The sequence below is a fragment of the Temnothorax curvispinosus genome, unplaced genomic scaffold, assembly GCF_003070985.1.
Source record: "Temnothorax curvispinosus isolate PA1 unplaced genomic scaffold, ASM307098v1 QBEX01013630.1, whole genome shotgun sequence".
NCBI lineage: Eukaryota > Metazoa > Arthropoda > Insecta > Hymenoptera > Formicidae > Temnothorax > Temnothorax curvispinosus.
Genome location: NW_020223410.1, coordinates 223,118 through 238,707, shown reverse-complemented (window position 1 = coordinate 238,707; position 15,590 = coordinate 223,118). Strand labels below are relative to the sequence as shown.

At 39.0% G+C, this 15,590-nt stretch overlaps 1 protein-coding gene across 1 annotated transcript in view; it reads left to right on the top strand.

The window, feature by feature from the left end:
* The first annotated feature begins 6,486 nt into the window (after positions 1-6,486).
* LOC112463756 (synaptotagmin-7) overlaps positions 6,487-15,590 on the top strand; it is a 165,628-nt gene continuing 156,524 nt past the window's right edge. The window contains exons 1-2 of the mRNA XM_025030303.1: positions 6,487-6,572; positions 13,838-13,961. The gene's annotated coding sequence lies outside the window, so the exon portion shown is untranslated. The remainder of the gene's footprint in view (positions 6,573-13,837; positions 13,962-15,590) is intronic.

The window sequence follows — 15,590 nt, the reverse complement described above, 5'->3', positions numbered from 1 at the left end:
GAGAGAGAGAGAGAGAGAGAGAGAGAGAGAGAGAGAGAGAGAGATTAGGTACCGTTATAATACGAAAAATATCCAACGTTACAAAGCGAAGAATCTTTGGAAAAACTCGCAATTGTGTGAACATATCAAGCATATGTGAAAATAAAAGGAGGACATCTGAACATTTATATCTGAATCTAGAACAGTTCAGGCAAGAAAGTAAAAATACGGCAAATCATTTCCAATAAAGTTGCAATCGAAAGAATTTCTCTCTCTTTCTCTTCCTTTCTTTCGCATCGTTTATTAATTTAATGCACTTTATATAATGCACGCAGTGTTAAGCATAAGATCAAAGAAAATTTATTAACAGTTAATAAACATTTCCCGCGAACTTATAATTAGCAATGCTGATGTTACACACGTTGCATGAATATTAATTTCGGCCCGCTGGATGGTAACTCAATGTGCAGATTCCGTCATGCGGTATGTGCGTACCTCAAACACGTTTATTAGCCGCAGCGGTTCGAATCTCGGATGTATATGCATGCAACTCTGACTGCAAAATGTTACCCATCGTCAGTATACCGATCGTGATAAAGCCTGCTTTAGACGATTTATAATTCGTGTTATAAAATCCAAGATAAAATTCTATCTATAATTTTATGCACCGTATAAAGTTATTTTTATATGATCTATAATTGGTACCAGAATTCAAAATAGAATTTTATTTAGAATTTCATATGCCGTATAGTACAAAAAAAACACACATTTGAAAATTATTAGACTATAACCACGTATAAAATATACATTTAACTACAAATGTACATATTAAAATGTATGACATATATAAATATAAATAGAATTCTACTCTGAAGTCTGACGCGAATTATAGAACGTCTAAAATGGGCTTGAAAAGAGTCCGCTTCATGCGGATATAGTTTATCAAATCTAATCTTGACTTAACAAAGAGGCTAATAAAATTAGAGATCGTGTTCGTTGAATTATTGCTGTATAATATAGGGTTTTTCTTTAAATTTTATTCAACTTCATGATAAGAATGATAATTTAAATCGTTCTGAAGCTTTTTCTAATAATAACGCCAATGATCATTTATTTCGGGATACTCTTTCAATATTTAGAGCTCGTTAAAATACGAGGACGTATCATCGCGAATATTCTTGTTTACGAAAAAAAAACCTTCGATTTTTTACCCGTACGTAAGGTAAATGGATTAATTTGATTTGCGTCGCATGCATCATTCAGTATTAATAGTCCGCGCATTTGTATCTGATATTTAGCACCAAGTGTGCTCGTTTGAAGCTGACAAGTTTAATTTGCCTAATGTATAACGATATACAATGTTACGATGAATTAAAAATCGTGCAGCCGTATCCGATGTTAAATATGTGATACGAATATGAGTCAATATTCACGTCCCATTTACCCAGATTTCAAGATGTACTTGAAAAAAGGTTTCAGCCATAAAAAAATATATGTGTCTATACGTTATCAATGTTGTCAATATTAATTTAACAAGTACAAAAAATACACAGTACAAGAAAAATATGCGAATTCTGTCAATTTATTTCAATGGTCATGTATCAATATGTTTCAACTGATATTTTTTTTATCAATACGAGTATAATGGATGATCCTTCAATATTTATCGCATTTATCGCACTTGTAAATAGTTGACAAATATTGATAATATTTATTAATAATAAATAATGATTGTTTTGCTGATTCTCTTATACGACTCTCACATGATAAATATTATTGATGAAATTTATTACGTCCATAATATTAATATGAAAACATTCCTACAGTAACTCACCATTATTGTACGCTATTTGTCTTGCGCATTGATTCCCTTTCTTTTGAAAACTATTAAGAGTAATACAGATACACTCTCCAAGTCTTTTTGTATAATTGTAAGCACATATTTAAAAATATATATAAAAAATGTGAACGATAATGCAAACAAATTTGAAAAGTAACAATAGTATACGCGCAAAAATTTATTAAGAAGCTTAAGCTTAAAAATTTATTAAAAGACTTTAGTGAATCTGAAAGTGAAGATGATTATAGAAACTTTCTACGAATAGAAGCAATATCAATCGAAAAAACGTTGCAAATGATAACCTTTGTAAAGAAACCTAAAACGGTGTTGCAATATGAAATATTATGTAATCTAGTTATGTAATGTCTATATCGAAGATTGTCTCAATACATTGAAGAAATTTAATCGAATTGTATTTTGATTTGTATTTAAATTTGCGCAACATATTGTGTCAGAACGTTACATTGTACAGGATTGGTTCAATCTAGCTTTTACTCTTGATAAAAAGGACGCGACCATGCAGAATGGCGATTAATAAAGCACAAAAAAGTATTGTTAAAAATGCAGAAGAGGCGAAGAAAGGTATTTGATGATAGAGTCGCGTTTTTCATACATCGATATTCATTCGGAGAAAAATATCTGCGATTCGAGATTGCGATATCTCATAGTCAGTCGGAATCTGATATGTGTCTATGTTAAATTCGATTTTCCGTTTGCTAGTTTTGCTATAGTTTTGATATATAAGTCACGTTTGTTGAAAAGTTCAAGTTTTAGTAAATTACGTAATTACAGAAAGTTCCTAATAGAAAAATTCCGAATAGAATCAACGTCATTCGAAGAAATAATTTGATTAAAAGTGATTATGAAGAAATCAATAAACGTGATATAAGATATTACGCAATAATATCGATTACATTCAATGTCTATATCAAAGATTATCTTAATATATTGAAAAAAAAAATCAAACCATTGATTTGATTTTAACTGAGTTTAGGTTTTATCAAGATTTTTATCTAGAATATATTGTGTCATTGTAGTGTAACATCGTCTATTAGTTTTAGTTTTTTATCTCTGACAAAAAGGATGACTGCGACTAAGGATAAAAAGAAGTATTTCGATGTTTGCGGCAAATCTCTACTCTATATCTCTATTGCCTGTGTTCTTTTATATTCTCTACAAAGTGAAATGGGGGATTTATCGCTCGTTCAGGATGAGACAGCGCGATCGAAATATCAGTCTTGGTCGGACTGACCGTTAGCAAGTGGTCGAGCCCAGTTGAAGTTTCAAGATCGATCGATTCGTTGCAGCAAGCCTGTTTAATTAGTAGTGCCAAAGTGAACGCATAATCAAGTTGAGGGCTGTTAAGTGCGAATCAGACTAACCCCCATAGGTTAAATCTTGACCGAGGATTAAACGAGCCCGCCTGCGACTTCCATTTACTGCCTTATTCGCGCTCGCTCTCCGTTATGCGATTAAACGAGGCCGTGGCATCCAACTTTTACTCTACGTGGGTGGTGTCGGTGCAGGAGAATTTTAAAGCAGCAATCTCGGTCTCTCGAGAATTCGTCGACAGCTTTTCTGATCGCCATACCGCTCTGGATTAGGAAAGACGAAAATAAGCTTGACACATCAACGAAATAAATATATTATTTGTTATTAATTATTTATTGTTACATTGTTTTTATTATTGTCGCGTTATCTGTTGTTGTATTAAATATATTAATTCCTAGCAGACACAAAATATAACTGCTACGTAATACAGGAATAACACGTAATATACCTAATTAATGTCGAAATTATGTAATCATCTTTTATTAAATGTATATTGAAATTATTATATATTGATATGTTATATTGACATCTGTCACATAGTTGCAATTTCGTATGAGCGGGAAATTAAAACTAACATCTACATTGCATGTAACTTACACGTTATACACAGGGTGATTCGAGACAACAATATGTCTCGCAAATGTCAGATTCCTGACTCAATTCTGAGACGAATCCTGTACCCAATCTTAGTTTTCAAGTTATAAAAAGAAGTAGTTATAAAATGAAGTAGTTACCTTATTACGAGCCGAGTACGGGAGATAGGCAGGGGCGGCACTTAGGTGAGGCGCTTGCTGCGATCAGCTGATCGCAGCAGGCACCTCATTCCTCACCTCCGTAAGCCGTGATCATATTCGGATCGACGCGACAAGAAATTCTCGATGTACCATGCTATTATCTCTTCGAGTGAGTGAATTGCTAATGGATTATATGCAGCAGACGGTTAGTCGCGCCCGCGATAGTGAGTCGCGCCGCCCCTGCCTACCTCCTATACATACCTGGCCCGTAATAAAGATAATAAGGTAACTATGGGAACTTTCCGGCAAACGACACAAGTCGACATGTCGTTCTATCATTCTTTATTAGCAATGAGTAACAAAGACAAAACGACACTTGTGTCGACTTGTGTCGCTTGCCAGAAAGCTCCCCATTTCATTTTATAATTCAAAAGCTAAGCTTCGGAAAAAATTTTGGTACAGAAAATGATCGTCTCAGAATTGAGTCAGAAATCTTACATTTGCGAGACAACCCTATATTACGTGCTATATTTCGTTATATGACGATTATGTTATACGTATATCGGTGTTTGCTTAGTTGTATTATATTTACACGTCCTATATGACGCTGTCTCTTTTACTAGGTGAAATATTTAGATAAAATATATTAAAACATTATTTATCTTCATAATTACTTTAGTAAGGTAACGTTTTACAGAAAAAATATTAATGTAATTAGTGTGCACTTGCTAATGTAATAAATTTTCATTTTTTTAATATTTTATCTTAAGTTATTCTAATATATTAAAGTTTATAAATAAATTCGCCTTAAATAAGAATTGTTATTCCACCTTGAGTACATAGGTCTAATGCTGGAAGCGAATACCTTATTATTCTAATGTTATATACAACTTCGATTAAAGTATGTTAAGTATCCTCTGACAAGAGTTAAGAATACGAAATTAGCGCACGGAAGAGAGAGTTAGTACCTTGTGGAAACTATTTAATAGTCAAGTATACTTGGTAGAACTGTTAAATTGAAGATCGGAATACCACTATAAGCTTCTCCATTTTCTTCTCGGGCTAACATAGCTAAACCTACGATTCAACGCTGGTATCCGTCCGTACTGCATTCAGCTAGTTTAATCCTTTCGGTAACGGCATCGTTGGAATGCGAAGTGGTTGTGAATGGCCGTGGTGTCAATCCACTAATGTGTCGATAACAGAATTGTAGTAGACCCTAAATGTCACGCTCTCATCCGAGAGTAATTATTCCGAGAGAAATAGATTACATGGGTAAATATTGTTGCAATTACATTATATGATATAACGTAACAAGATATGATAAAATATAGTAAAAACTGACGTCTGTAAAAAAAGTTAGAATAAGTTGAATTTATTGAACGATATCTCGAGATAAAAATTTGTCAACTATTGGCAAGCTGCATCTTCTATCCTCTGGACAATAAACGAAAAAGACTAAAAAAAAACAGTATATAGTATGCGGGATACAAAGTACAAAAAATGTGCCACTGAAAGATTTAAAAAAATCACAAAATTCGAAAAAGAGGAATGTAAAAATGCGTATTATATTTTGGGACATGCAAATCGACGAGAGGTAAATAAAAGGCAATAAAATAATAATGCCATTTTTTTCTTCTCACGAGATGACCTAAAAGTACCGCCTTTGTCGACTTCGCGCCGCAATGCAATTCCGTACTTTGCGCGATTAAGTTTTTCGGACCCCGTTTACGGTGGAGTTTACGGCGCGTGAGTCGCTTTTGACTCGGGTGTTGTACGGAGTTGGTGGATCGGGGGCGAATAAGAGGTCGCGCAAATTTCGCGTCGACTTTCCGCTTCCGCGCTTTATGCTAGGACCGCGCCGCGCCGTTTGCAAGAGCGAAGCCTTCGGGGGCAAACAAGTCGTGTGCAAGTCGCGGGGGGTGTGGTGGTCGGGGCAGCTTTGCGAGGTGCCCGTAGTTCGGCTGGTGCGCCGACGGCCAGGTGGGGGTTGACCATGCGCGCGGGGGTGAGTGGGAACGCGAGAGGCGAGCTCGTGAAAATCCATGGTGGGGGCTTCGCAAGCCGCGAAGCAGCAGTGCGTCGCGACTCTAGCTGCCACGCGGTTGTCTATCAATCTATTCTCACTATCGGGGTACTACCTCCTTACACCCTTCTTGTAACAATCAGTGACCGGCCGTAATTCGTCACAATTCGGCACACTCTCACCCCTTTCTGCTCTTTTTCTCTCATCCTCTCTCTTTCTCTCTTTTCTCTCCCTCCCTCTCTCTTTCTTTCTCTCCCTCCCTTTCTTATTCTCTTTCTTTCTGTTACTCGCCGACCCTTTCGCTCTTTCCATCTTTCCCTTCCTCCCAATAAGCCACCCCTATCGTCTACCGCCGAACGCTTCCACCATTTGGCCCGTCGTTGTCGCTCTATCAAAGTCGCGACTCTCCTTCGACGGTTCTCCTTCTTGGTCTCCGCGTTGGTAGCGCGCGTTTATCGCGAGGACTATCTCCCGTGACTGTTGGTCTCCGTCGATCATCATGATACGCAGCGAGACATCGTGCGCCGCTTGAGTGTGTACCCCCGGAGGTGTTTGCCCGTGAAAACGTGCACCCGCGCCAAGTGAACGCTGGTGCCCCTCCATCGGCGAGTCACGGCCGGCGCGCGTTTCTCTCGCGCGGCGCACCGTACCCCATTTCCGTGTGAGTATCCGGAGTATCCCCGTAATAAAACTCCCCCGTCCTTCACTTTTGCGCCGCCAGCCGCGCGCGGGTTGCGCGAGTACCCGATTCTTTTCCCCCGGGTACTCGATCTTCGATCCGAATCCGCTACCGCCGACCGAATCCGACTTGGACGTGGGTGATTGCGATGGTTCAAGGTTTCCGCGGCTTCAAAGCTGCGTTTTTAAAACCTGGCGGCGGAAAAATGAATCTTATTCTCCCGTGCAATTGGAGTAACCGAAACCGTTGGTACCAACTGGTCTCGGATACTCGGTGTACCTTACGGTCATTTCAGTCGTATCGAATGATCGAAAACTCATTTCGCAGTCGGTTGCGGCAAATTCGTATTCGATTGGTTTTACGAGTACCCCCGGTATTGATGCTTCAGGCTCGTCCGGCGTATTTCGATACCGAGGGTGTCGAGGGTATCGAGACCGTAGATTTTCGCGTACAGCAACGATAAATTCGACACCTGATCCTTGAAAATATACCGCTCCGAGCTCCGGTAATACGTTTATATATCACGAGAGACAAAATTCTTTGGTACACGACTTTCTTCGGGTTACGCTCGTAAATACTACAAGGAGTGATGTAGATTGTTGCATGTACTTGGGGTTATCAAAAAATGAGGTGACGCGTTAGCCACGATCGTAAAATTTATCGCGCTCGTCGAGCAGAATTAATTTGCCGCCATCGGCAAAATCTATTATTTGCACGGGGACATTATTTGCGATGACATTCGAACGGAACTTTATTACGTTCGAAAACTTCATTACGAGATGCACTCCTGATTAATGGACTTGGACATGTAGGTAATCTTGCCATCTGTCAGGGGGCAAGGGTATCGATAATAACTGTCCCTACATATGTACACATTTCTCGTCGCGTTCTCTTATTCTATGTCAATTAAATATCTCCGAGAAGAGAAACCCGCCCGCGGGCCCGCTTTTTCGAGAAATTTACATATAAAACGATTAAACGAGAGCTAACAGAAATAACAGCGAGAAAATAAATAATAGCGTGATACACTCACTAAAATCTCTTTCCAATGTCCCGTACGTTTTCCGGGCAATTAATTCGATTCCTGCAGAAATATTGGGTTATCAATTCGATGAATTAATTGATCAGCCGTGCTGCAGCGGAAAACGCGCGATTTCACGAGGCGCGATTCGTGGCCATTAAACTTTATAGGATATCACGATTTGGAGAAATCTCGTAAGTTTGCAAGACAATACATTATGCAAAAGTGAAGTTACTTCACCTAAGACGACCACTTATCGGAAAAGTGGACTAATCGACGTTTCTGTGGAGGAGGGTTACTTTCTCGATAGTATCGGTAGATATCCATGCTGACATACATATTCTCACCTTAATGGAGCGTGCCACGGCGATAAGAACGGCTATTTCACTTTACATCCGGTGGCGAGCCGCGAACCAGTTTTTTGCGAGCGCCGCTGATTACGTCGAACCGCCTTCATTCGAGAACAACAAATCGATAGTTTACGCCCGTCGTGTATGCCCCTTTTATAGCGTATTTATTTTAGAAAAAAAAAAAGAGACTCTTCCACGCTTAGTCGGTGGTCTTGTCGCGCGCGTAGATTGCGAGCTGGAACGAACAAGGTCGAGGGTTTCGTCGAAGTGTCATATAATATATTCACGGAATTAAGGCTTATCTACATGGCGCTATCTCGTTGATATTTTATCTATCCGTTCTTCCAGCTCGTCCGCCGGGACGAAGTTATCGCAGCTCGGTCTCGGGAGAGTCGGGAAGGGTTGGATAGCCAGGCCGGCCAGACGGGCATATATTGTCTGCGACTGTCGGTGCTTAAACAGAATATCCTATAATCGGCGCGGACACCCTGTTGCCCTCCGCAAGTTTCTTATGGCGAAAATGCCGAAAAAGGGGGAATTATCCGTCGCGATCTCTTCCAGTTTCGATATTCGATATCCAAATAATTAAATCGCCAATTAAAATTTTGTTAAAATTAATTTCACTTTGAATTAAAATAAGTATATGAAATATTAGCGTCTCATTATTTGTTCATTTTCAACAATTTGAAGACCGTTGGTTGACATTTTTATATGTCATGGCACTTCAACTAAGAGGAATCGATTTTAAATGCCATAGAAAACAATGTGCATCCATTTTTCAATAAGATTGACTTGTACTTGAAACTTGGACTTGAAACTTGTACTTGAAACTTGTACTTGAAACGTGAACGGGAAGGAAGTGACCCAATGCCCGATAACAAATGATGCCGATTATGAGAGCAAAACACCGTTTTTTTTATAGTAATATAAATTTACGTATTTTCGTTTTTCGCCTAATCCTGCTTTACACAAGCTATTTGTGTCAGAAACTAGTAGAATTCCATTTATAATTTTATATACCGTGTAATTTGAAAAACATTTGGAAAACAGAATATAAAATATATTCAAAATATAAATAAAGTTATGAATATAAAAATTTTATTTTAAAATTCTGATGTAAATTGTAAATCGTCTAAAGTGGATTTTATAATTTAATCGCGCAAAAATGAATTAAGCTATTAAACCGAAAAGAGATGAGCAATGTACATGACTGTTTTTAAATAAAACTTAAAATTTTTTATTTAATTTACTTAAACTCGTGGATGGGCTGTTTCAATTTTGCATCGTTTTCATTAATCAACGTGTAGTTATATTAACATATATTTAGAAGTAAATCGTAGACAATCATATTTCAATTAACTCCTGTGAGAGTATAGACTGACAATGAGAGAACTCGTTTGCCTTTGCGTGGTATACGAATGCTTATTAGTGCGCGATTCCAAATGAATTAAACTCACATCATTGGCCGCAATTAATGGACGGTGGAGATTTGCCAGTCGCCTTGTGCGCGGATGAAATTTTCGTTTGTTTGTCATACAAAATGAAACCCTCTTAAAGCCGGTCGAAAGTGCGTTGGTGCTTGGTAAACAATGTTGGCAAACTAGGAGTGTACGAACCCGAGAACCAAGACGAGAGGATATTGTTGCAATAAGCTATTTGCATTTCTCCGACTTCCACATTTACGAGTTGCATTAAACTCGCAATTGGGGTGAACGTGTTTAGTAAACGAACGTCGTACAGCGTAACAGCGACACGGAAGGACTGCCGCTGACGTATGACGCATAAATAAGTACAAACGCAAATCTAAGCGGCACGGCCAATGAAATTGTTGCGCGGTCGCTCCGGGGAAGTCGGAATAATTGCCATATCTTGATATATTCGTGGACTAACATTGCGGAATATTAACGGAAAGTTAAGTAGCGAACAAAGTAATTTGCTCGAATTGAGTGAAAAAGTGCGTAACAATACGGCATATCTAAGATAGGGGATTAATTATGAAAGTAATTACGCAATGTCCCGCGTTCTCTCGTATGATATCAGAATTAATCGCTAAAATATAATCGGCTTTAAATATCTTTCCGTGCCAAGTCGCGTTAGTCGTGCGCAGGAACATTTCGATCTTTAAGTTAGATTCTCTTAACGGACCCTCTTAAGTGCACTCAGCGATTACTTATATCGACACGAACGACGTTCTCGGCTCGATTTCAAGCGCCGCCGTATAAATTAAATTGCTCAACCGCGGCCCGGCCGCGGAGATGCGTCCTTATTACATCCGATGTGCTGCAAGCATTTGCTACAGCAGCAAATAAGTCTGCCAGAATTCCTGATTTCGCTGCTCGACTGATTAAACGGATGTTACTTTCAGTTTGCACGGAAATGTTCGGTCTGCTTCCGCTGTCGAAACGTTTCTCACATGCACCTCTCGGCGTGTTCGTTGCTTGTCTGACTGAATATGCAGGACTATCCCTTGCGTGATTTCAAGGCCGGGCACGAAAATCATCTATAGTCAATATTTATGTAGGTCGGGTACTTCTCGACTGCTCCCTCGACGATGGAAAATCTTCATTAGACACTGTTATTGCAGTACCCTCTTTAATAAGCATATTTGACAAGGCGTTTGATTAATAGTGAACCAGGTTTTCGAATTCTGTCTGTCGGGAACAAACGTGCGATTTATGCATTTTTGAAATTTGCTTCTTGAATCGGAAGTCTAGCCCCATGATGAAATAAAATGTGATCGAAGAGATTAATAAAATTATAAGACGTTGCACTTGGAAGAAAAGATTGAAGAGACAACATCGTCAGAGACGTATATCTAATCGAGCACTTTGTGGAGGTGCTTTTTGTTTAAGAATTTATATGCTTACACGCGTTCGATATAAATTTTCCACACACGTGAAGTAGCAAATGACACGACGGCGCTGCGTGACTGCTAATGGAGGTCACTTTATACATCCACTATGAGACTCATGCAACAAATAAAGAGTCGCTGTACCTCAAAAGAGAATGTTTTGAGAATATGCGCCAGATTCATGTTCTGCACGGATCATTACACGTTAACATAGCGCACAGAGTGTTCCACATGTGTCGTACGTGAAGCAATATTTACTACCTTATTGGCATTTTATCCTTATATCCGAATGACGACATCGAAGAAGGAAGCTCGCGACAACTTGGCGAAAAATTTGTGCGCTGTAAAGTTGAGCAATTGGAATTTATTTTTCTCTTATCGAATCTAGGTACCGATAATACTTAACGATTGAATATTGAGCGAGTTGAACTTCGGGAAGGGAGCTGAACGATAAAACGAAACTTCTTACTTAGCTTCAAAGAATTTCTGCTTTAACCGAATTTCAATTTTAGAACTATAGTGAAGATTTAAGGTTGAAGATTGAAAAATTACGATAAAGGATGGACTTCCGTGTCTTCGAGTCGTTAAAATTTAACATAACGAACCTTTATACGAAGTTCTTCTGCCTTATTTAACATAGTATTTCATGTCTATGTGTAAACGGCAATATTGAAAAAAAAAATTGTGATAATTTTGTGCAAAATTCGCGCATTGTAAACTTAACTAATTTGAAGTTTATTTTCCTCTCGTCGAGTCTATTTAGACGTCTACAAATACTTAGTGATTGAATATGCTTCTCACGAGTTGAGCTTCGAGGAGGCGGCACAACGATAAGACTAAACTTCTCACTTAACTTCAAAGAGCCTCTGCTTCAACCGAATTTCGATTTCAAGATTGGTCGTGAAGGCGTAAGATTAAAAATTGAAAAAATTACCGTAAACAACGGGTTTTCCTTCTTTTCGAGTCATTAAAATTTAATATGACGAGTCCCTATACGCGAATGCTTTTTCGCCTTTAATATAATATTTTATATTAAAGGCAAAAACACTTTACGTATAGGAAACTCCTGTCCAAATGGTAATATCTAAAAAAAAAAGATTATGTGTGTGACAACTTGACGCAAAATTCGCGCATTGCAAAGTTATTCAATTAGGAGTTTATTTTCCTCTCATCGAGTATATCTAGGTGACGACAGTATTTAACAGTTGATTATGCTTCTCGCGAACTGAGCTTCGAGGAGGCAGCAGGACGATAAGACTAAACTTCTCACTTACTTAACTACAATGAACCTCTGCTTCAACCGAATTTCTATTTCAGAATTAGTCGTGAAAATGTATAATTGAAGATTGAAGAATTACAGTGTGAACAATGGATTCTTCCTCTGTTCGAATCGTCAAAATCTAATATATATTTTATCCCTACGTCTAAATGGCAATATCGAAGAAAGGAGATTGTAATAACTTGACGCAAAACTCGCGCATTGTAAAATCGACCAATTTAGAGTTTAATTATCTTCTCTTTAATTAATATTTATTTATCATAAATATTTAGAGATTAAATACGCTTTACACGAGTTGAATTTTGGGGAGGCTGAACGATATGATTAAACTTCTTACTTAGCTCTGCTTTTAAAATCTTTATTTCAACCGAATTTCTATTTTAGGCTTAGTTGTAAAAGCGTTCAAGATTGAAAAATTACAGTAAGCGACGGATTGCTTCTTCACTTGAGTCGTTAGAATTTAATATCTATACACGAGGTTCTTCTGCCTATAGCTAATAATAGACTGAACACGTTTGTACATTTCGCGACATCGATTCGGAGATCCATTATCATATGTCGTATAACGGTAGCGCGAAGTCTTACTTTGTCATCCATCAGCCGTGACATTCGCGCGTTAGCTTCCGACAGACGCCGGCGTGTGTGTTGTACGTGTACGTGTCGGCCGCGACGCGCGTAACATATATTTTAGCTTCCACATGGCATTATAGAGCGTTATCGACAGCGCGTAGCTGTCACGGGGAACGGCCGGAACAATTGAGCTACTTCGCTTAATTGCCGGGCCGATCCGTTCATCCGCGCAAATGGAATGGAATATGGAGCGTATATCGCGTTGTAATCGATACGCGGTTTTATATACGTCGCATCCGCGCGCGACGTGCACGCTATTTTGCTCGTAACGTGCTCGTATACGCCGCGAGGGTCTCGAGCGGGCACGCGCGAGCGGAGTTCGAGGACCAAGTTGGGTGAGAGAACACGGTTCGGCTGAACTCACCGAATTCATGGCGGAATTGCGCGGATGAGCGAGTTTAAATTATCCCTCGTGAGAATCGCACATTTGGCGAGTCTCTCAGATTCTAGCTAACCGGCCCTGTGTGTGGTGGCGGGCCTCGCGGAGATGAACATCGTTCTCGAGGGCACGCGGAATGACAACGCGATGCTCCTTGAGATCGCAGCGCCGCGCCGCCGACCTGAAGACCCCGTCTCGTCCTCGCGTCTTCCCTCGCGTCACTCTACCCGTTATTGATTGTGGAAGTATTAATTATGCGAGCGTGTCTCGGTAAGACACCGGCCTGTCATTATGAGAAAATGTATTTAATTTCTGCCAAGAGACTCTCGTGACTACGCACGCGATCTAGAATTAAGTAAAATTGTAAAAATAATACTGGCGCTTGAACCAATGGCCTTTTAGCCTCCGTCCTAAAAATCGGTTATAAAATAGAATTTATATCGACGATATTTCGACTCGAAAATTTTGAACTGAAGATTTACCATTTTTAAAAAATATTTTTATAGCTTTAATTTAAACTCTTTATTTTTCTATAACACAAAAAAATATATTTTCAACAGGAATTTTTTTTATTCCCCTTCGATAAAGTTCAAGTTGCAATGTAAATAGCTAAAGGTATTAGCCATTAAAAGGTTTATGCAGGTTTAAAACGTTAAACTCTTAAACGACACGGATTGCAGTAGAATACTCGAGCTTCGTTACGGAGGCCCTTGATAAATCACTGTCTTTCTTTACAGGTGATTTCCACTTCCCGGAGAATGTAAACGCGCATAATCTCGTCGGACGGGCTCCATCCCACCCGCCCTTTTCGAGCTTCAATGAGGATCTAGGATAGGATAGGCTTGCATCCTCGAATTATCGGTAAGTCGTGCGAACATGTCGTTCAACATCCATTCAATACCATCTTTAATCACGTTTATCCGCGCTCGTAAGTGCGAATTCCGTTTCTCTGGGGGCGGCAAATCGAAAATATCGCAATCCAAAGAATCATTAATCATGAGCTGCGTATATAACGCCCGCGAACTTTTCGCGGTGTAACACGAGAGGGAATAGCGATTCGTCGAAAGAACGAACGTTTCTCTCTGAACGTGGTAATATAAAATGTCTCTTTGGTACGAAGAATAAAAATATATAAATACGCTTTGGACGTGATATATTTCACGCTTACGCGTAGCCACTTATTCGAGAATTAGGCCAAGCTCAGCGCGCGAATCGCTGAATGCGATTTTCAGAGCGTGACATTTTCAATAGGAGCGATTTTCTACTTGAACGCGTATACGCGGGCAGAAATGTCGTCGCCGTTAACGTAAATTTTATCCTAAATACACGGGAAATGACGGTGTGTGATTCATTGTTCGCCAATGCGGAATAAAACTAAATTTCGCTACAGGAAATCGATATTATTGATCGCATATTTCCCCTCTCCCGCGGCTAATGTAGGCAGATATAATAGACTATATATAGATTGTGTATAGATTTACATAAAGAAGGGTGACATTCTATTCTCTATCTTTCACTTATTTTCTCTCTCTTTGTTTATATATTTATGGAGGAACGGATTTATTTTGACAAATCTGTTTCTGACTGGCAATGAGTTAAATAATTTTCTGAAGGAGCGTTTAAAATGCGAACCGAATTTATTTCATTTTTACGGCAGCGATATTTTTTGCGCTCGAAGAACATTTTACGTTTGATCTCAGCGCGTGTATTGTATAAAGATAAACGTCTGTTTAATTTTGTGGCTAGTTTTTCATTGCGTGTTTTACATGTTATGTGAGAAAGCATAAGAGAAAGATTCCGATCTTTATTTCCCCATAACGGCCCACACGTTTGATAGCTTCTTGCCGCAAAAGTAGTTGAGCTTGATTAATCGAGCTGTATATGACTTTATAACTGGAAACCACAGGCATAACTCCACTTTAGTGCAGGCACCGCACCAATTTCAGGCATCTCCGAGCACAATAGTCTTTAACGAAGGATAGAATGTCGTACGGAATTAAGGACTAATACATCGATATAGAATATAGATGTATTTGCAAATTCTTTGAATTCTGTGGTCTCTGATCTCTAGAGAATAATAGTGAATTAAGTATAATTGCATGTATACAAATAATTACATAAATTAATGAATTTGTACATTATTATTAATTAAATAAATTGTCTCTTAAATTAAAAATTTCCGATAAATCTGGCACTGTTTTGCACGCGTATTATTTTTATTTCACGGAACAGTGGTCAAAAACACGCGTGTTATAACGGAGTTGGTGCACGAAGCAGCTTGAATATTTCTGAAATATTCAGTTCCGTGTAGGCTCGCACGTATCATACGTACCACACGTAAGATACATAAAGCTACCTATTTTCACGGTTGATTTCTCCCTGTCTCTCTTTGGCCCGGCATCGCGTTCGCGCGATCAGTTCTGAATCGGCAGCGCGCGTCGTTAAGAGCACGGCTGGAGCTATATTACATATGCGCGAAAGTCTGTGCCG